Genomic DNA, 15,089 nt, shown 5'->3' with positions numbered 1-15,089 from the left:
TAATTTTTGGGGAAACCACAATATTTCCATGAGCGTAAACCGGAGGCTTCTGGTTTGTTTTTACAGTATCAGTGACCGGCCGAGCCAAGCTGACCCTCCTGGTTTGGCTTACTGTCAGCACAATTCCTTCATAAAGTGTCAGGAGCAATTTGCACCTGTAAATCAAGGGTTTCTTTTTTTTTCTCCATGTGACACAGTATGAAGTGTTTGGTGTGTATAAAGGTGTGTAACGTGGTAATTAAAAAAGCGGGATCTCTCTGCATAAGAGGAACCTACAGAAACTATTGAAGGCTTAATATCGCACAGTAGCTTTGATTTGTCGCTACTGTCTTTTCCAGAAGCTGATAGTTGCTCTGCCTGAAGCAGGCTGTCTGCAGCAGCCCATATTAATGTTATTGATCATTGTCAACTTTTGTGCTTCTTCCTCCACTCCTAGTATGGAGTTTATTTGCTTCTTTTTTTCCCTGGCTAGTAAAGGTTTCTTTTTTCATTAGTCCCTCTCCTTCTTTTCCCCAATAACCCGTCTCCTTTATTGCACACAGCCCTTAGAAAGTGACGACTTGGGAAACTGAATCAAAGTTTCAATAAAGCCTGGACTGCTGTGGGCTTTGACAAGTGAGGTGGCTGAAGTGGAACAGTACAGCAAGAGACTGAAGGAAGACATATCGGTTCCAGAAAGATAAATAGTTCATGAAGCTGTTGACTTCACCATTTTATTACTTTTGTCTCCGAATTTTCCGCCTGCCTGCAGCTCTTTGCTGCCCGCAAATTATTCATGGTGCTCCCCACAGGCCCGAGCTGTCAATCGCTGCATCAGGAGTTGGTAGGGTAGATGGGAGTGATACGTTTGTCATGAGCTCAGGTGCTTGCATAGTTGCTAGGCTATTTAACATTAAAACAGCTGCCATGATCCCATGCAACCGTTTAAGCTTTACTTAAAAAAACACAAAGCTGTGGCAGTGAAGAGTCTGAAGTTAGACAAGCCTTCTACGTACTTTTTTATTTTCTTTGACCTTTTTCTACTTCCATGAGTTTGAGTTTTTTGTATCTGCTGTGTTTTTTTAATCTGATCCAGGTGCTGTGGTCAGGATAATGTATGCTGCAGCCACAGGAGGCCCAACCTGAAGGTAAACACTAATGATGGCTACACATACAGACATGCATGGTCCATTTGTGAAAACATTACACACACACCTCGTAGTTCAAAAAGTGACTGTTTTTATTTAAGCATTAAGCTTTCAGTTAATGTTGACCACTGAGTTTTGAAGTTCCAATAAACTAGATATGTTATGCTCATAGTCAGGTTCATGATATTCATTTGGGTTATTACTCTTACATGGTCTAACACATTTCTGTCCTCCTACTGCCCAGTGCTGCAGCTCCTCTTTCCAGTCTGTCTTAAAAGCTTGGTTTTAGCTCCTGTCTCTTTAATACAGTGGATTCTCACACAAGCGCTTTAACAGAAAACATGAATGCAAAAGACACAACACAACCACAACAGAAGTGAGGGACAACGGACATGGACCATAAAATGAGCAGTTAATAACTCCGGTCCAGTGAGCCGGCATTTGTGAAAACCTGGACAAAGCAGTTGCCACTTGACTTTTGATTCTTGTCTTTTTGGGTTGTCACACTACAGGTGCTTGGAGCACCCAAAAAGGAAAAACCCAACCTGTACCGTGGCCCCTCAAAAAGACAAGCATCACATTTCCTGACCGGTTTTCACAAATGTCGGCTCACATAACTGCAGCAAGAAACAAAATAAATTTGCTTCAGAAAGTAAGACCTGCTGCTGCTCACTTCCTGTATGACTATGTGTCTGTTGTCTGTAAGGAACTCTCTTTACCACTGACTTTGGGCTTTTTAACATTGCAGAACTTTAGCAGACACAAAAATACATCAGAGGAAAGTACCACTTTGACTTCAGCCATTGGTTTGTGAGCTGCTGTCTTGAAACCTCAAGTCTGGTATTTTATCCAGCACCATCTTGGTATTTTTAAACCAGAAGTAACCATAATTGGAAGACCTGGGGTGCAGCCATTGGACAATACTAGCTTTCAATCGTATCCACGACCCAATGTATACCTAGCTTTATTGTGTATTTGACTCTAAATGAATAGAAAAATATCATCACGATATATTGAAGACTTGACACTAGAAATTGACATAATAAACTACTTAAGAAAATGTTTACTGACTTTATAAATCAATTGAGAATTGGAGATTTGTAAAGAAAAACAATTGTGTATGCCCTCTGTTGGTCATTCAAAAGAATACAGTTTCATTGGCACTTCACATTGCCTTGACAAACAAATAAAAACAATTGTCTCCTTTAGGAGAATTTGACATGATTGGATATAAGGGTATTGCACATATTTAAACCACGAGTGAATGCTCTTGGTGTATTGAAATGAACGTTAATACAATTATGTCATTTAAGATTATGTCATCGTGCAATTACAAGGTGATGCCTCTTCTACACTTTAACATTCCATGAACATTATTTCTATTTGATGTGGTGTCCAGTGATTCTTTAAATTGACTAAGACCTCAGGTAATTATTCTGTATCGTTCACTTCTAAAATGCCTAATTATATAATTATGTGATTTCCTCAGGGAGGAAGAAACCTTGTGAATTATTGTTTTTTTCCTCCTGAGGAGTTTGACGTGCATATTTCCATTAATACAATAGTGGGTCTCAGCACAATTACATGAACCATGAAGTCCAGACTACTGTCAAAAGTAATGACAGTGCTCAAAGTAACCAAAGGGGGAATAGTGGGGTGAGATTATTCTGACAATGTGAACCAGATGTAATTATGAAAATTGGTGTCCTTCAACATATTACTGTATTTCAAATGTCTGTTTAATGTTTTGTGCATATGTCATTGCATATACAGTACTATGTGTGCTCACATGCTGTACGAAATGGTTGATAGCTGTGAGAAGGCTTTGGTGGAACAAGAAGTGCCAGACTCTGCCTGTGCACCAGTAACCTGCTAAAGTCATCAGTTGAATGGAAACCCTGTCAGCAGTGAAGAATTGATGGTCATAGTTTCCCAACCACCGAGAGCACTCTGCAGGGTTAGAACTACATTATCCACGTCGCAGACGTAAATTAAACTGGTATATCGTTCAATTGAGGGTCATGTTATCCTTATGTTCTACAACGACCATGTTTGTGAACATGCACTGCTCTCATCTGAAGCCAAAGAAAAGACTCCCAGGACTCCGCTGCCATGTCGTTCAGACTGTCTCAGAAGAATGAAGAACGTTTTTTTGAGCTACCCCGTGTTTGTTTAAGCTTCTGGACCGAGATATTTTGTAGTTCTGTAGTGATGATAGCAGAACCAGAACATCTGGCCAGAGGCCTGGGCCACACTGGATACAAGTGTGTCACGGAACGTCATTCTTTTCATTTCGGCGAGCCATGCTATCATCTCAGAGCGGCCATAATGTCTGCGTGAGCTTTCTACAGTGTCCGGGTCTTGCCTATTTTCCGCCCCATGCGGTTCACAGCTAAGCATACATGAGCTTTTACCACAGTTTCAATGTCTATATCTCTATCTACCAAACATAAATAAATGCAAAACTTCCTGTCCCCAATTCAAATTTAAAGCACTATGGTCTGTTGAATGAATATCCATTTGTTTTAACAAGGACTTTATTTTTATTATCGCAGAACCAGAAGATGTACAGCTTCATACTATGGAGTCCTGGCTTTTACTCAGTATATAGGTCTAGTTTTATTTGAAGAAATACAGTAGTCATGCCAGAAACCTCACGTAGCAGCAGGACATGCTGTGAGAAACACGCTGCACATGCTCCCAGTGTGTTCCAGGTGTTATTACTTGACCTGTCAAAGATAATTCTTTTCTCTCCTCTCCCAATAGAGTTTTTCCATTTGTCACCTGACCTCTAAGTGAGACAGTCTAAACCTTTCTGTTGCATAGGACCAACATATGTGTTGAATCTTGACACGAAAGAAATTCCTGCCTTGGAGATTGATTCCTTTGCTCTGGCCTGGTTTCAGTGTGACACCAGGTTATTGGGTCGAGGCTGGGAGTCGGAGAAAGCATTAATATGTAACAGCAGCTACCCAGCTACGATTTGTTTAATGGTTAAACTTTATATTTAATAAAATGAGATTCAACACAGATGCCTTTTTAGTTTCAGTGGGATTTTTGACTATCAGAAATCCAAATGACACTGTGCCCCCAGCACAATAGCTTTACAACCTGAAGTTAAGAGTTAAGTGTATACAATTATATTATTAGGTGTCTGTTCCCACTGTGCTAACTTGGGTCTCCTTTATCTTTTAATCTGATGAAGGAAACTAGGTTTTTCTTTTCCCATGCTGCTTTAGATGTTTGGCGACAGCTGAACGCTTGGACAAATCTGTTTACTGAAGAACAGTCACTGCCTTACAACAACGTGGCAAAGTAGTTTTCTTTCAACCGTTTCTCTGTCGTTCTTCCTTTTAATCTAATTCCATTTAACTCTCTTTCTTACAAAGGCATCAGTGCTAACGAATGTCAACGCAGGAAAAAGGCAGATTTTGTAGAACATGGCGAGCAGGTTGAGATTGCCGGTGTGCACTCGGCTAACCTGCACCGTCACTGTCATCTCATCAATTGAATTACTAGAATTAATTACCGCTCTCTGCCTGGGAACACACTGCTGACATTTACATGCGGTGACCCATACTCTGTTCTCTGCAGTGTTTATGTAAGTGTGTGTGTGTGTGTGTGTGTGCATGAGTGTGTGCGCGTTCACACACTCCCTCCTGAAAATAACAGCTGCTGAGTGTGGGACATGATCACACACACACACGCACAGAGACACACACCTACTATCACACACATTTTGCTGTACCTGCCTGTTTGCATTATTCGACAAGACAGCTCCCGGTCTAATTTGCATAGTGATATCATTTGGGTAATATTGGAGGTAACTCAGGCACCACCTGCTTGTGTGTTTTAAATTGCTGGTGAGGAATGGCGCCAGGTGGGCTGGGGGATGGAGAGGGGGGGTCAAAGAGTTAGAACACAGCCTTCTCCAATTATGATATACATCGTTATAATTGGGGGATACATGTCATTGGGTGTAATTGCACTAACTATTCTCCCCATTTCTCTTGGGTGTGGCGTGCCCAGCAGCACGGCGACACTCTGGCACTGAATCACCACCTCGCTCTCTCTCACCCGTCCTCGCACCCACCATCCAGCTGAAGTTATTAGTTCTATGGCTCATTCCTCGTGTAACCAAGGACTTTCGGATGGAGGACACAAAGAGGAACCCGTATAATTCCCACGAGGACACCTCCATCACAACCACGGCAGCGGGAGGAGTCCTCTTGCCCTCGCAGGTGCAAGCGACCTCTCCCCACTCCCCTCCCCTCAACCCAATGTAGCTGCAGTGGGGTGCTGCACCAACAGATAATGATTGAGCCCCAGTGAGACATATGTTATGGAGCCCTTAATGAAAGAGTTGTGCCCCATTGAGCCCTATAATGAATGTTCTGACATTGAAACTCCCAGGGAGGGCTGCTTAATTCCTTTGAGTGGGTTCATGCAGTTAACACATTTTAAAAGTGAAAATAGTAGCTTGAAGTAATGAAGGACCAGATTATGTTTTTCTTCTTTTTTTTAATAGGTCTTGTGTAGTGAGCTGAGTGTGCGTGTAGCTGCATGGCCCCATCAGAGAGAGGTGTTGGGGTGCCTTTGTTCAGGCTGTTTGTGCAGCCTGGTCCAGCTTGTCTGATACCTGCTTAGCTTTCATTCGGACTAATGGAAAAGTCAAAAAACCCTGTGAAAAAGCTGGGCTGCCCATTCTCCTCAGAAGCCAAGAGATGTGAGGCAGAGATCACTGCTAACCACACACACACACACACACACACACACACACACACACACACACACACACACACGCTCTGTGCTTTGCAGCATTATAACTGATAAGAGCTTTTGTAGATTTTGGTAATGATGTCCCTGAATACCAAGTGAGCTGCATCCAAAGAGGCCCACAGGAATTAATAAAAACATCTACCATTCCGTGGCTGCAGTGGTTTCCTGCCTTCGAGAGATCACAAAAGAGAATCTCTGAATGCCACAATGTAATTATGCATTTCAGGGTGTGTATTGTTCTGCGTGTGCTGCGCCTTTTTGAAATTTTGTATCCCCATTATGGTCCTGCCCTTTGTCCTTTCCCGGTCTCGCTTCTCCACTCCACTCCTTTCATTTCTCTCTTTTGCTTTCTCCTTCTCTCGACACACATTCCCATTTCTGCCCCTTTTCTCATTTCAAATGTCTTTTTTCATCCAGTCCTTTCACCCCTTTCCTGTAATCCCCATGTCCTCTTTTATATCTCTCCCTCTCTCCGCTGCCATCACCACTCTGATTAATTTTCTCGTCCGCTTCATTCTAATACACGGACAGGTGGCAGAGCAGCTGGCCTACTACGTCCATGTGAAGGGGACAGTAATCACAGAGGAGACGTTTGATGTGGCCGAGCAGTTTGGCTCTAGTGCGGGCCGACCTCACCCAGAGCCGGGCGGGATGACCTGTTGGCTTGCCCCCTTTGGTCGACCCCAGCACCTACTGGGAAAAGACCATCAAGGACGACTACAGCGCCAACATGTGCTATTACCTCGCCGGCCTCACAGGTGGGTACTCGAGTCAAAGAGAAGGAGACCATTGACCGTCAGAAAACACTACACAACGCCTTGTGACTCCCGTAACGAGGACGTGTGGGGGTCTCCACTGTGCACATTAACTAACAACAGAAATCCATCACCTCCATTAACATTTGCTCAGCTCCTCCTGATGTTTTGCTCTTTCCTGCAGTCTTGTCCACCTCTCGCTTTCCACTGTCTGGCTTTTTCTATGATGCACTGCTATGCAAAATGACTTCATGATTTTTCAGAGATACCCTAGTTTTAAGTTAAATGTTAAGTTGGAGCTCCATTTTACCCCCAGCCCTGGTTGGTTCCAAACCCGTAATGCTAGCCGAGGTTCACCGTTTTACATTTTTCTTTGTCACAGTTCTTCAGAAGATTCCATGTCTTAGCCATGACCTCCTGTAAAGGCAGCACATTTAATCAGTTTCCCTAAAGCTACCTAAAAATGATCCTGTCGTAAGTGCCGAATGTTTCCGCTTGAAAGACGAGCGTGCGTCACAATAAAGGTTATGGCGCTTTCCTCTCTGACAAAATGTCGGTTTGACAGCCAGCCATTGATCTGCTTCATGAGGAACAACAAGCGCCTCTACATTTTGGACTAGTTCTTTCATGTGGCAGCCAAAGAGATGCTCTCTGTTTGCAAAGGCAGAAAGGTAAATGCTGACAGACGAGTTGAATTGAAAGATACACAACGGTAATCATACAGCGTACTAGTGCATTGTGATGGTTCGATTCTCATGCTAATTATCTCAATCAGCGTACAAAATACCACTGCTTTTCAAAGGAGCAACACACACTCACGCACAGGCACACTTTTGGCATGTGCACACACTCACACTGGTTGTAAACAGAAACTGCGCACCCACAATTACAACCTCCTCTACCTGACACAGCTCCATGTTTCCCCGGATAATCAGACAAAGATTGGATAATCCTGACAGAAATCCTTTTCATTCCCTCTGCCCCCTCTGCAAATTCACATTTTTGCAATATCGTTCTCAGTCAATACCCCAACAATCAAATGCATTTCAAGGATTTAAAAATCCCTAGAACCTAAAATCTCGCCTGTGCTTTTTTCTCTTTTTTAACTTTGCCCCTAAACTTGCCAGATTCAGTAACAATGAGGTCCCAATGATCGGCTCCTTCGTGACTGTAGGTGGGAGGTTTATAGCATAAATGTGCATGTTAATTCAGATGACACACATCGAGGTTGTATATTATGTGCTCGGATGTCTCGCTCACCTTCTCTGCCGCTGAGTCGCCTCATTATTTCTCTGTTTTCCTCCCATCGTCTTCGGTCCTTGTCCCGTTTAGCTCTCCTGTTTAGAGGCTAATGGAGAGCTGCATGTTACAGCCGTTGGGTATGACAGTTTCCTTTGATGACGCACAGCTCTCTTTTTCATCCAGAGTCCATAGCATAGCAAATGGCTTCACACATGAACTCCAGAAGATGTTTACACAACTGGGTCTGGACTTTTCTCCAGAGTTTCAAATATGAAGAACACGGTAAGAGATTATCTAGTCAGACGCATTCACAACGCAGAAACACAGAAATGACCGGAGCGTTCAGGTGAGGGGTGGGGAAGCAGGAAGAGGGAGGATGCAACATATCAGTTCGGCTGTGGAGATCATCAATACGACCAATTTTATTTGTATAGCCCATATTCACAAATCACAATTTGTCTCATAGGGCTTCACAAGGTGTGACATCCTCTGGCCTAAACCATCAACAAGGGTAAGGAAAAACTACCATGAAACCCTTTTAACAGGGGAAATACGTAGAATCCTCAGAGAGAGCCACATGTGAGGGACCCCTCTCCTGGGGACGGACAGAAGTGCTGTAGATGCCACGTGTCACTGAGAACATCAGCAAAATAACATTATAAACAAGTTTACCTGTTAACGACACATCGACACTGCCGTCTGCCCTTATCATTAAAAACTCTCTTGACCTCTTTTTCTCTACTCGGGGGTGTGGCAGGGAAAACTCTCCGGAGTCTCTCACTCGGACATTTGCGTTCTCACATGCAGCCCCTCCGGAGAATGTCCAGGGACTCTTCAGAGTTCAGTGCTTGTCTGAAAGCAGCTTTCTGTTCCATCAGCGAGAAGCTGTGGTCTCACCATAACCTAATAAGGCCCTTATTATTCATCATAGTCTTGCACAGTATACCGTCTGTTTTCATTCATGTGCTTGTTTTTCCATGTCACTATATGATGTTATTTTCCACCTTGTGCTTTTTTATTTATCAAATCCCCAGTGGTGCCTGCTGCACTTTGGAGGGAAGTATTTTCTTGTTGGTTCTCTCTAGTCCGTTGCTGCTGGAGTTGTAAACACATATGATTGATATCCATTTGATCTCGGTGCAAAGAGCGAGTTGCATATTTCATTCCATGTATCTTAACAGTGAGGAAAGCACGACTGTTTTCTTGCTTTGTAGAAGCAGAAAACCTAAAAGTGTGCTACTCTCTTGATACTCGTCACTCTTTTATGCAGTTCCTATTCTTGCACTTTGTCGGCATAAAAACCTCAAAGAGCAGTTCTCTCTTGAGCTGATATTTACTGCATCTGCTGTGTTTTTACAGCAAGTCCAATCGTGGGTTTTTCTGCACAATCCGCGCTTTCTCACTCAAAGGTGGTTCAGTGTGGTTGCCTGATTTGTTATGTTTTCCATCATGCCGTTTTTGAACAGATAATGTTTGCAAGAAGGTGGCCAACATAGTGCTGTACATCCCAAATGAAAGGCCGGCAGCGCAGCCCTGAGGAGGCCAGCGAGGACAAGACGCCAGTACAGAGGATGGAGAGTAAGCCTAAAGGGTTGTGTGTGTGTTTGTGTGTGTGCGTGTGTCTCTCCATTTGTATCTCCGGGGATGCTGCCTAAAAGGTCACACAGACTTTATCTTTTGATCTGTGATTCTCTGTTCAAACCACCATTGAAGCCCCAGCACCTGCTTCCTGACTCTGACTCTTGAGAGTTTTTATTTAATGAGGCACCGGGCTCTCAGCCTCTCACCCTCACCTATCCACATCCTTTGTCCTTTATTTTTGTCCTCGCCTCCTTGTACCGCTTCCATCTCTCCCCGTCCATTTCCAAATAATCTCTTCCATTCCTTATTTCTATTTGAACCTGTCGTGTCCTGTTTTTATATAATTTTTGGCTTTTCCGTAGCTCCCTTTATTATGTTTTCTACTAATGTATCTTCTCTTCCCTCCATCACTTCAGACCAAAGAGCTACTGAATGCACACGATGGGATTGAAAGATTCCGGCAGCAGGCTTTCTGTAAGAGATGGGCTTTCTGGAGAAGCTGCTGTGCCCATGTGTTGGGCACATCAGCCAGCAGCTGGAGCAGCCAGAGGTGAAGCAGATGGAGAGAACACATGCAGATCTCTTTTCTGGAGGTACAGGTACGGAAAGTCTGCAGAGCCATGAATAATTTAACTGTGTCTTTGTTGTAAGGACGGTTTCAGAGCTAAAGAACTAAATCGTTTAAATCTATGCATAATCATTTTGTTGTAAGTTTCACATTTAGATTAAATGGAGCATGTATAAACATGCAAATACACTTATATCATACTACATAAACAAAGTGGAGTGCAGGTGGTTGTTTAGATGTTTGTGCAAAAATGCATCTGTCATGTATTGTATGACTCATATCTGCACTGTGCAGTGTGACTCGCTCGTAGCTTAGGCCAATGCAGTGGGCTGGCTGCTATAAAGCCGCCGGAGAGGTACAGTATGATGACTAATGGGCAAACAGAGAATATTGAGGCTTTATCCACTGCGCTTTACAGCTCAGGGTCGGCTTAGCCTGCTAAACAATCCATTTAACACTGTAGGGCCAACTCTGCCCAACAGAACAACTTGTGTGGACTTCAGGCACTGCATGACTGATGACATTGGCTAATGGTCAAATCACGCACAGTCCCCTTGCTGTACACCTAAAGAGTGAAACCTGTGTTTCCATTGTTTTAACTCTCATATTTAGATGGTAAATGAAGGATCTGCGGTGAAGTCTCAGTATGTGATCATACGGGAGCCTGAGCAGGTTGTGGGGCAGTGTTTCTCCTGCCACCAGAAGTACAGCACAAAATGTTAGTGTATGCCAGGGCTGGGCAGTAAACCAGTATCATAGTCATCACCGCTATGAAAAAGCACCCTGACCTGGATTGTGCGATACCGTCATCACCCTGATAAATCAACGGCCTTATCATATTAACAAGTAAATCGCTGTCAGTTACAGCCTCGGTGCAAGGTGCGCCGTAACAAGCGAGCGGCCCGTCTGATCAGAGTGATCTTCATGCAGATTATCTCACAACACAGTGTATATCAATACAATCCTAAATATAAAGATCAGATCAATGTGTGAGTGATTAGAAAAGAACAGAGGAGCAGAATTGCCCCTCAATGCAGTGGCCAGGGGTGATCAGGTTAAAGTAATACTGTCACTGATATGTGTGTGTCTTATCGCCTCCAGTGTATCGCCTGTAACTGTCCATAGGAAAGAGTGTGCTGAAAATCGTAATGTTGATGGAAATGGATTGTTTTCCTGTTGACTCTTACCTCCTGGTGTGTAGGCAAACACTCAGCTTTTAATGCTTTTCTCTGCTATCCCCAGAACTGCCCAGTCAGACACATCCTACCCATATTGAAGAGGTCAGGTGACAGGCTGCTGCATCATCTGAATCTACTCCCACCACTACAACTGTACAGGTATCAACGATCACGGTTTCTTCCCCTTGATTTGTTTTGTTTTGTTCAGTTTGTCTTTAGCTCTTACACAGATGTTCAAACCTACGACTACACAGCCTCGTTCAATGATCCAGCATTTCTATTTCAAGCATCTACTTCGCAGATAATTAAATCATGTGCCATCGCAAAGTCATTTACACAAGCAATCATGTATTCAGAAGATAAGTCAGCGGAGCAATGTGAGCGGATACAGTCTGAAACCTTTCCCTGTCAGAGTGTCCTTTCATTGGTTGATCAGCTCTCCACATGGATCAGTTTGGTTTTGTCTTGCTCTGATAAGGCATTGTCATCCCTGAAGCCCGCTCCCACTCATCGAGGCTGTTCAGCCATCAGAGCTACAATTCCCCTTAAAACTTGAATGACGAATGAAAGTAGCCATCACTGTTTTCATTACCCCAAGTCTTTTCATTTCAATTGATAGCTCCACAGACCAAAGGAAAATGTTTAACCTCAAATGATTAATTTCTGAACCTCTCATTTTTACAGTGGTTCGCTGCCCTGTTGCTTGACTTCACTTTTACTCTTGGTCTTTTATGTCTGCTTCCATTCCTTCCACATCTTCATCCCCTCTGCCCCGTCTCTTTCTCTCTTTTTTCTTTGATAATACATCAAGGCCTACTGGCTCAAACGAAACATTAGGTATAATTATTTTCAGGCTGCAATGATCCGACAGTCCAAGCACTCTGAGGGTGATGCCATTAAACATTTTCTACTTACTAAATGTGCAACTTTAACAATGGAAGTTCTGCCACCATGCACGTCAGAACCAGTGGAGTTGGATGGGTTGTAGTTAAAAAAAAAAAAAGGGTAAATAAGCTGAGTGCTGTTATGGTTTGGAACCTGTGCCAGGACCTCACATCTGGTTACATCTCCATGATCGGACTTGTTCTCACATTTTCCGGTGCTCCTCAGTCTGTTCTATGTCCCCTGAGTCCTTTTACTCACTTATTTATTATTTCTCATACCTGAGGTAGAGGAAAGCCATTTTACAGCCACTGAGTTGCCCTGCTCAGACTGTGCTGCCAGATAAAAGCATCCTGTCTGGATGGATCAGTGCATGTATGTGTGTAAACTTGTGGGTGTGGGCACAAATGGGCAAGGTTAGGAATAAGGTTTTGGTTAGGCTCTCCACAATGAATGCAAGTCAATGTAAGGTCCTATTAAGGATAGCTGCGTAAACTTGTGTGCGTGTGAAAGAGAGAGACATGTTTAGTTTAACTGTTTCTACTTGTGTGTCCCATGCACTGCTGCAGTTGCTCCCTGCAGCAGTGCATGGGAGAGATGTGCATGTTGTCATTGGCCGTGGAGGAAGTCGGACACCTGTGGTTCACGATGTTTTATTCAGCTTCGATGGCTGCAGCCTTTACTGCAGAGCTGCTCGCCTAATGGTTTCCATCTCCTCTCATGGTTCGGAGGCTTTCTTCTCCCTCCAGTTGTATGAAATAATATTGACGGAATACGTCTTGTTTATTTTCTGCAGAAAAAAGGGATTCGGTCAGACCGCGGTGGCCCTCTCCTCCTCTTCTGGAGCAGAACCAGATCACTGATGTGGTTTCCATTTGTGTCTGATGTTCTTTGGCTAATAATTTCTAATCAGAGTCCATTTATGTCATGGGGGCATGTGTGGTTGTCTGCCTCCTTTTTCATGTGCGTGATGTGTAATCCCTGCACTTTGTGTGTTCCGTGTGTGTTTCACATCTGCGACTGTGCGAGCCTGCATTGTACTCCAAGTTTGTGTGTTTGACTTGCCACTGCCCCCACTCTTCCCTGCAGGGCCTCAACCATTTTCCTCATTTGTTGCAGCTTTGTGTTTCTTTTCTTTTCCCCCCCTCCTCTTCTCTTTTTGCACTGGGGAACACAATGTCTGGTTTAATATCATTTTCCAATCACTGAAGGCTGCAGGGCAAGAGCTTTTGACTTGGCTGTTTCGTTCCAGCTAATACCAAAGAGAGGGGAGAGAAAATAATAACGCTAGTGGTTGATAATAGCTGCAGTGATCATTCTGCAGTCATTTGCTTCTGGTGCTCTCGGTGGCTGCAGCTGATGTTGTCTTTGTTGTGTCGCTGCCCGCTACATGGAGCTACACCACTATTACAAGCTGTCCAATGCTCTTCTTCCCTCGCTTGTCCATGTGAGATATAATCAGCACCATCTGGTTGTTGTCTTTTTTACAAAGGGGAAAACAAAAATGGGAGAGGTTTGCAGTGAGAAAAGAAAGGAGAACAAAAGTCCAGTGGACGTGTATTCTTAATTCAATACTGCCTGTCGTTATGCACGTCTCTTTTTAAAGAGGTCCAGATTCTGAGGAAACTGATTATACAAGAGCTTAGGGAAAGATCTCTGGCGAGTTGACATTCAGGGACATATGTTGTCTTCATCTTTACCCTCCTCCCTCTCCTGCCCATCCTTCTTTTCTGAGAGAGAGGGAGGGAGTCAGACTGAAAGGGGAAAAAAAGGGAGGGAGGAAAAAAAAAATCATTATTAACTCATAAGCTGGTTAATGCTGTAGCACTCTCAACCTTCAGCTCAAATGAGAATTTCCGTCATTTACATATCAATTTAATTTCCTGTGTTTCCCGCTCCTCTCTCCCCCTCCTTCATTAAAAGCAGCATTTGCCTGCCACTGCAATCAGCCTGTTCAACACATTTTCCTGGGCGGTGAGCACTTGCACACACTCACGCATTGTGCACACACACACACACTGGGCACACAATTACACACACACAAAAACAAACAGAAAAACACATAGGCACACGTGAGATCCAGTGGTGCCTTGACACAGGCAAATGCAGAGATGCGCACACTTACATATATTTTGTGTCATCCTGTCACAAGCACACACAAGCACACACATATGTACACACATCACACTCACACAGACATTGAGGCAGTGTGTCTGAGCCCAGGCAGACAGAGCAGCTCCGTGGCCTGCTGTAGCTCTGTCAGGATTAAACCAGTGATCAGAGAAATGAAAGGGAAGCTGTCATTCCTCATAGGCCTCTATACACATCATCCTCAATAATTACACCCTCTCCTTCCTTCGCCTCGCTTCCTCCCCGCTTACAACCTCCTACCTGTGTGTGTGTGTGTGTGTGCGTCACAGGCAGCATGCGTGACTGACACCCTGTACATAAAATAGGAGCTTTTATGAAATGTGTGCCTGCTTGAATTACACTCACTTTAAGCCTTATTTTTCCCCCTCTGTGGTACACCTGTGCGTGCGTGTGTGCGTGTGTGTGCCCCCACACGAGCATGCGTGTGTGAGCGTCCCCCCCCTGAATTGATACAGATGTGCCTACCCCTGCTCGGCCCACATCTGGCAGTTAGACTGAACCTGCAGGGGATATACGCAGCTAACTGCTTCAATCTGGGACTCGAAGCTTATGAATGTGATCAAATATTCAGTTCAAGCAAAGTGTTACACAGCAAGGTCTCCAGTGTAAAGTAAGTATAAGGTCTGTCATTTTAAGTCAGGGCCATATGTGACCTTAGGTGTGAAAGTCAAGAGGTACCAGATCCAAGCTGTCATAGAATGATCCCTTTCATTTTTTATGACTATGTTTTTATGGAATTTCCACTTTCAAAGGAATTACAGCAAACACACTGAGGCCAAAGACTTGATTCAAACTGTGACACTTTTCAGATACAGTAGATGAATGG

Source organism: Pleuronectes platessa, chromosome 23 (assembly GCF_947347685.1).
Source record: "Pleuronectes platessa chromosome 23, fPlePla1.1, whole genome shotgun sequence".
Classification (NCBI taxonomy): Eukaryota; Metazoa; Chordata; class Actinopteri; order Pleuronectiformes; family Pleuronectidae; genus Pleuronectes; species Pleuronectes platessa.
This window is presented reverse-complemented; position numbering follows the sequence as displayed.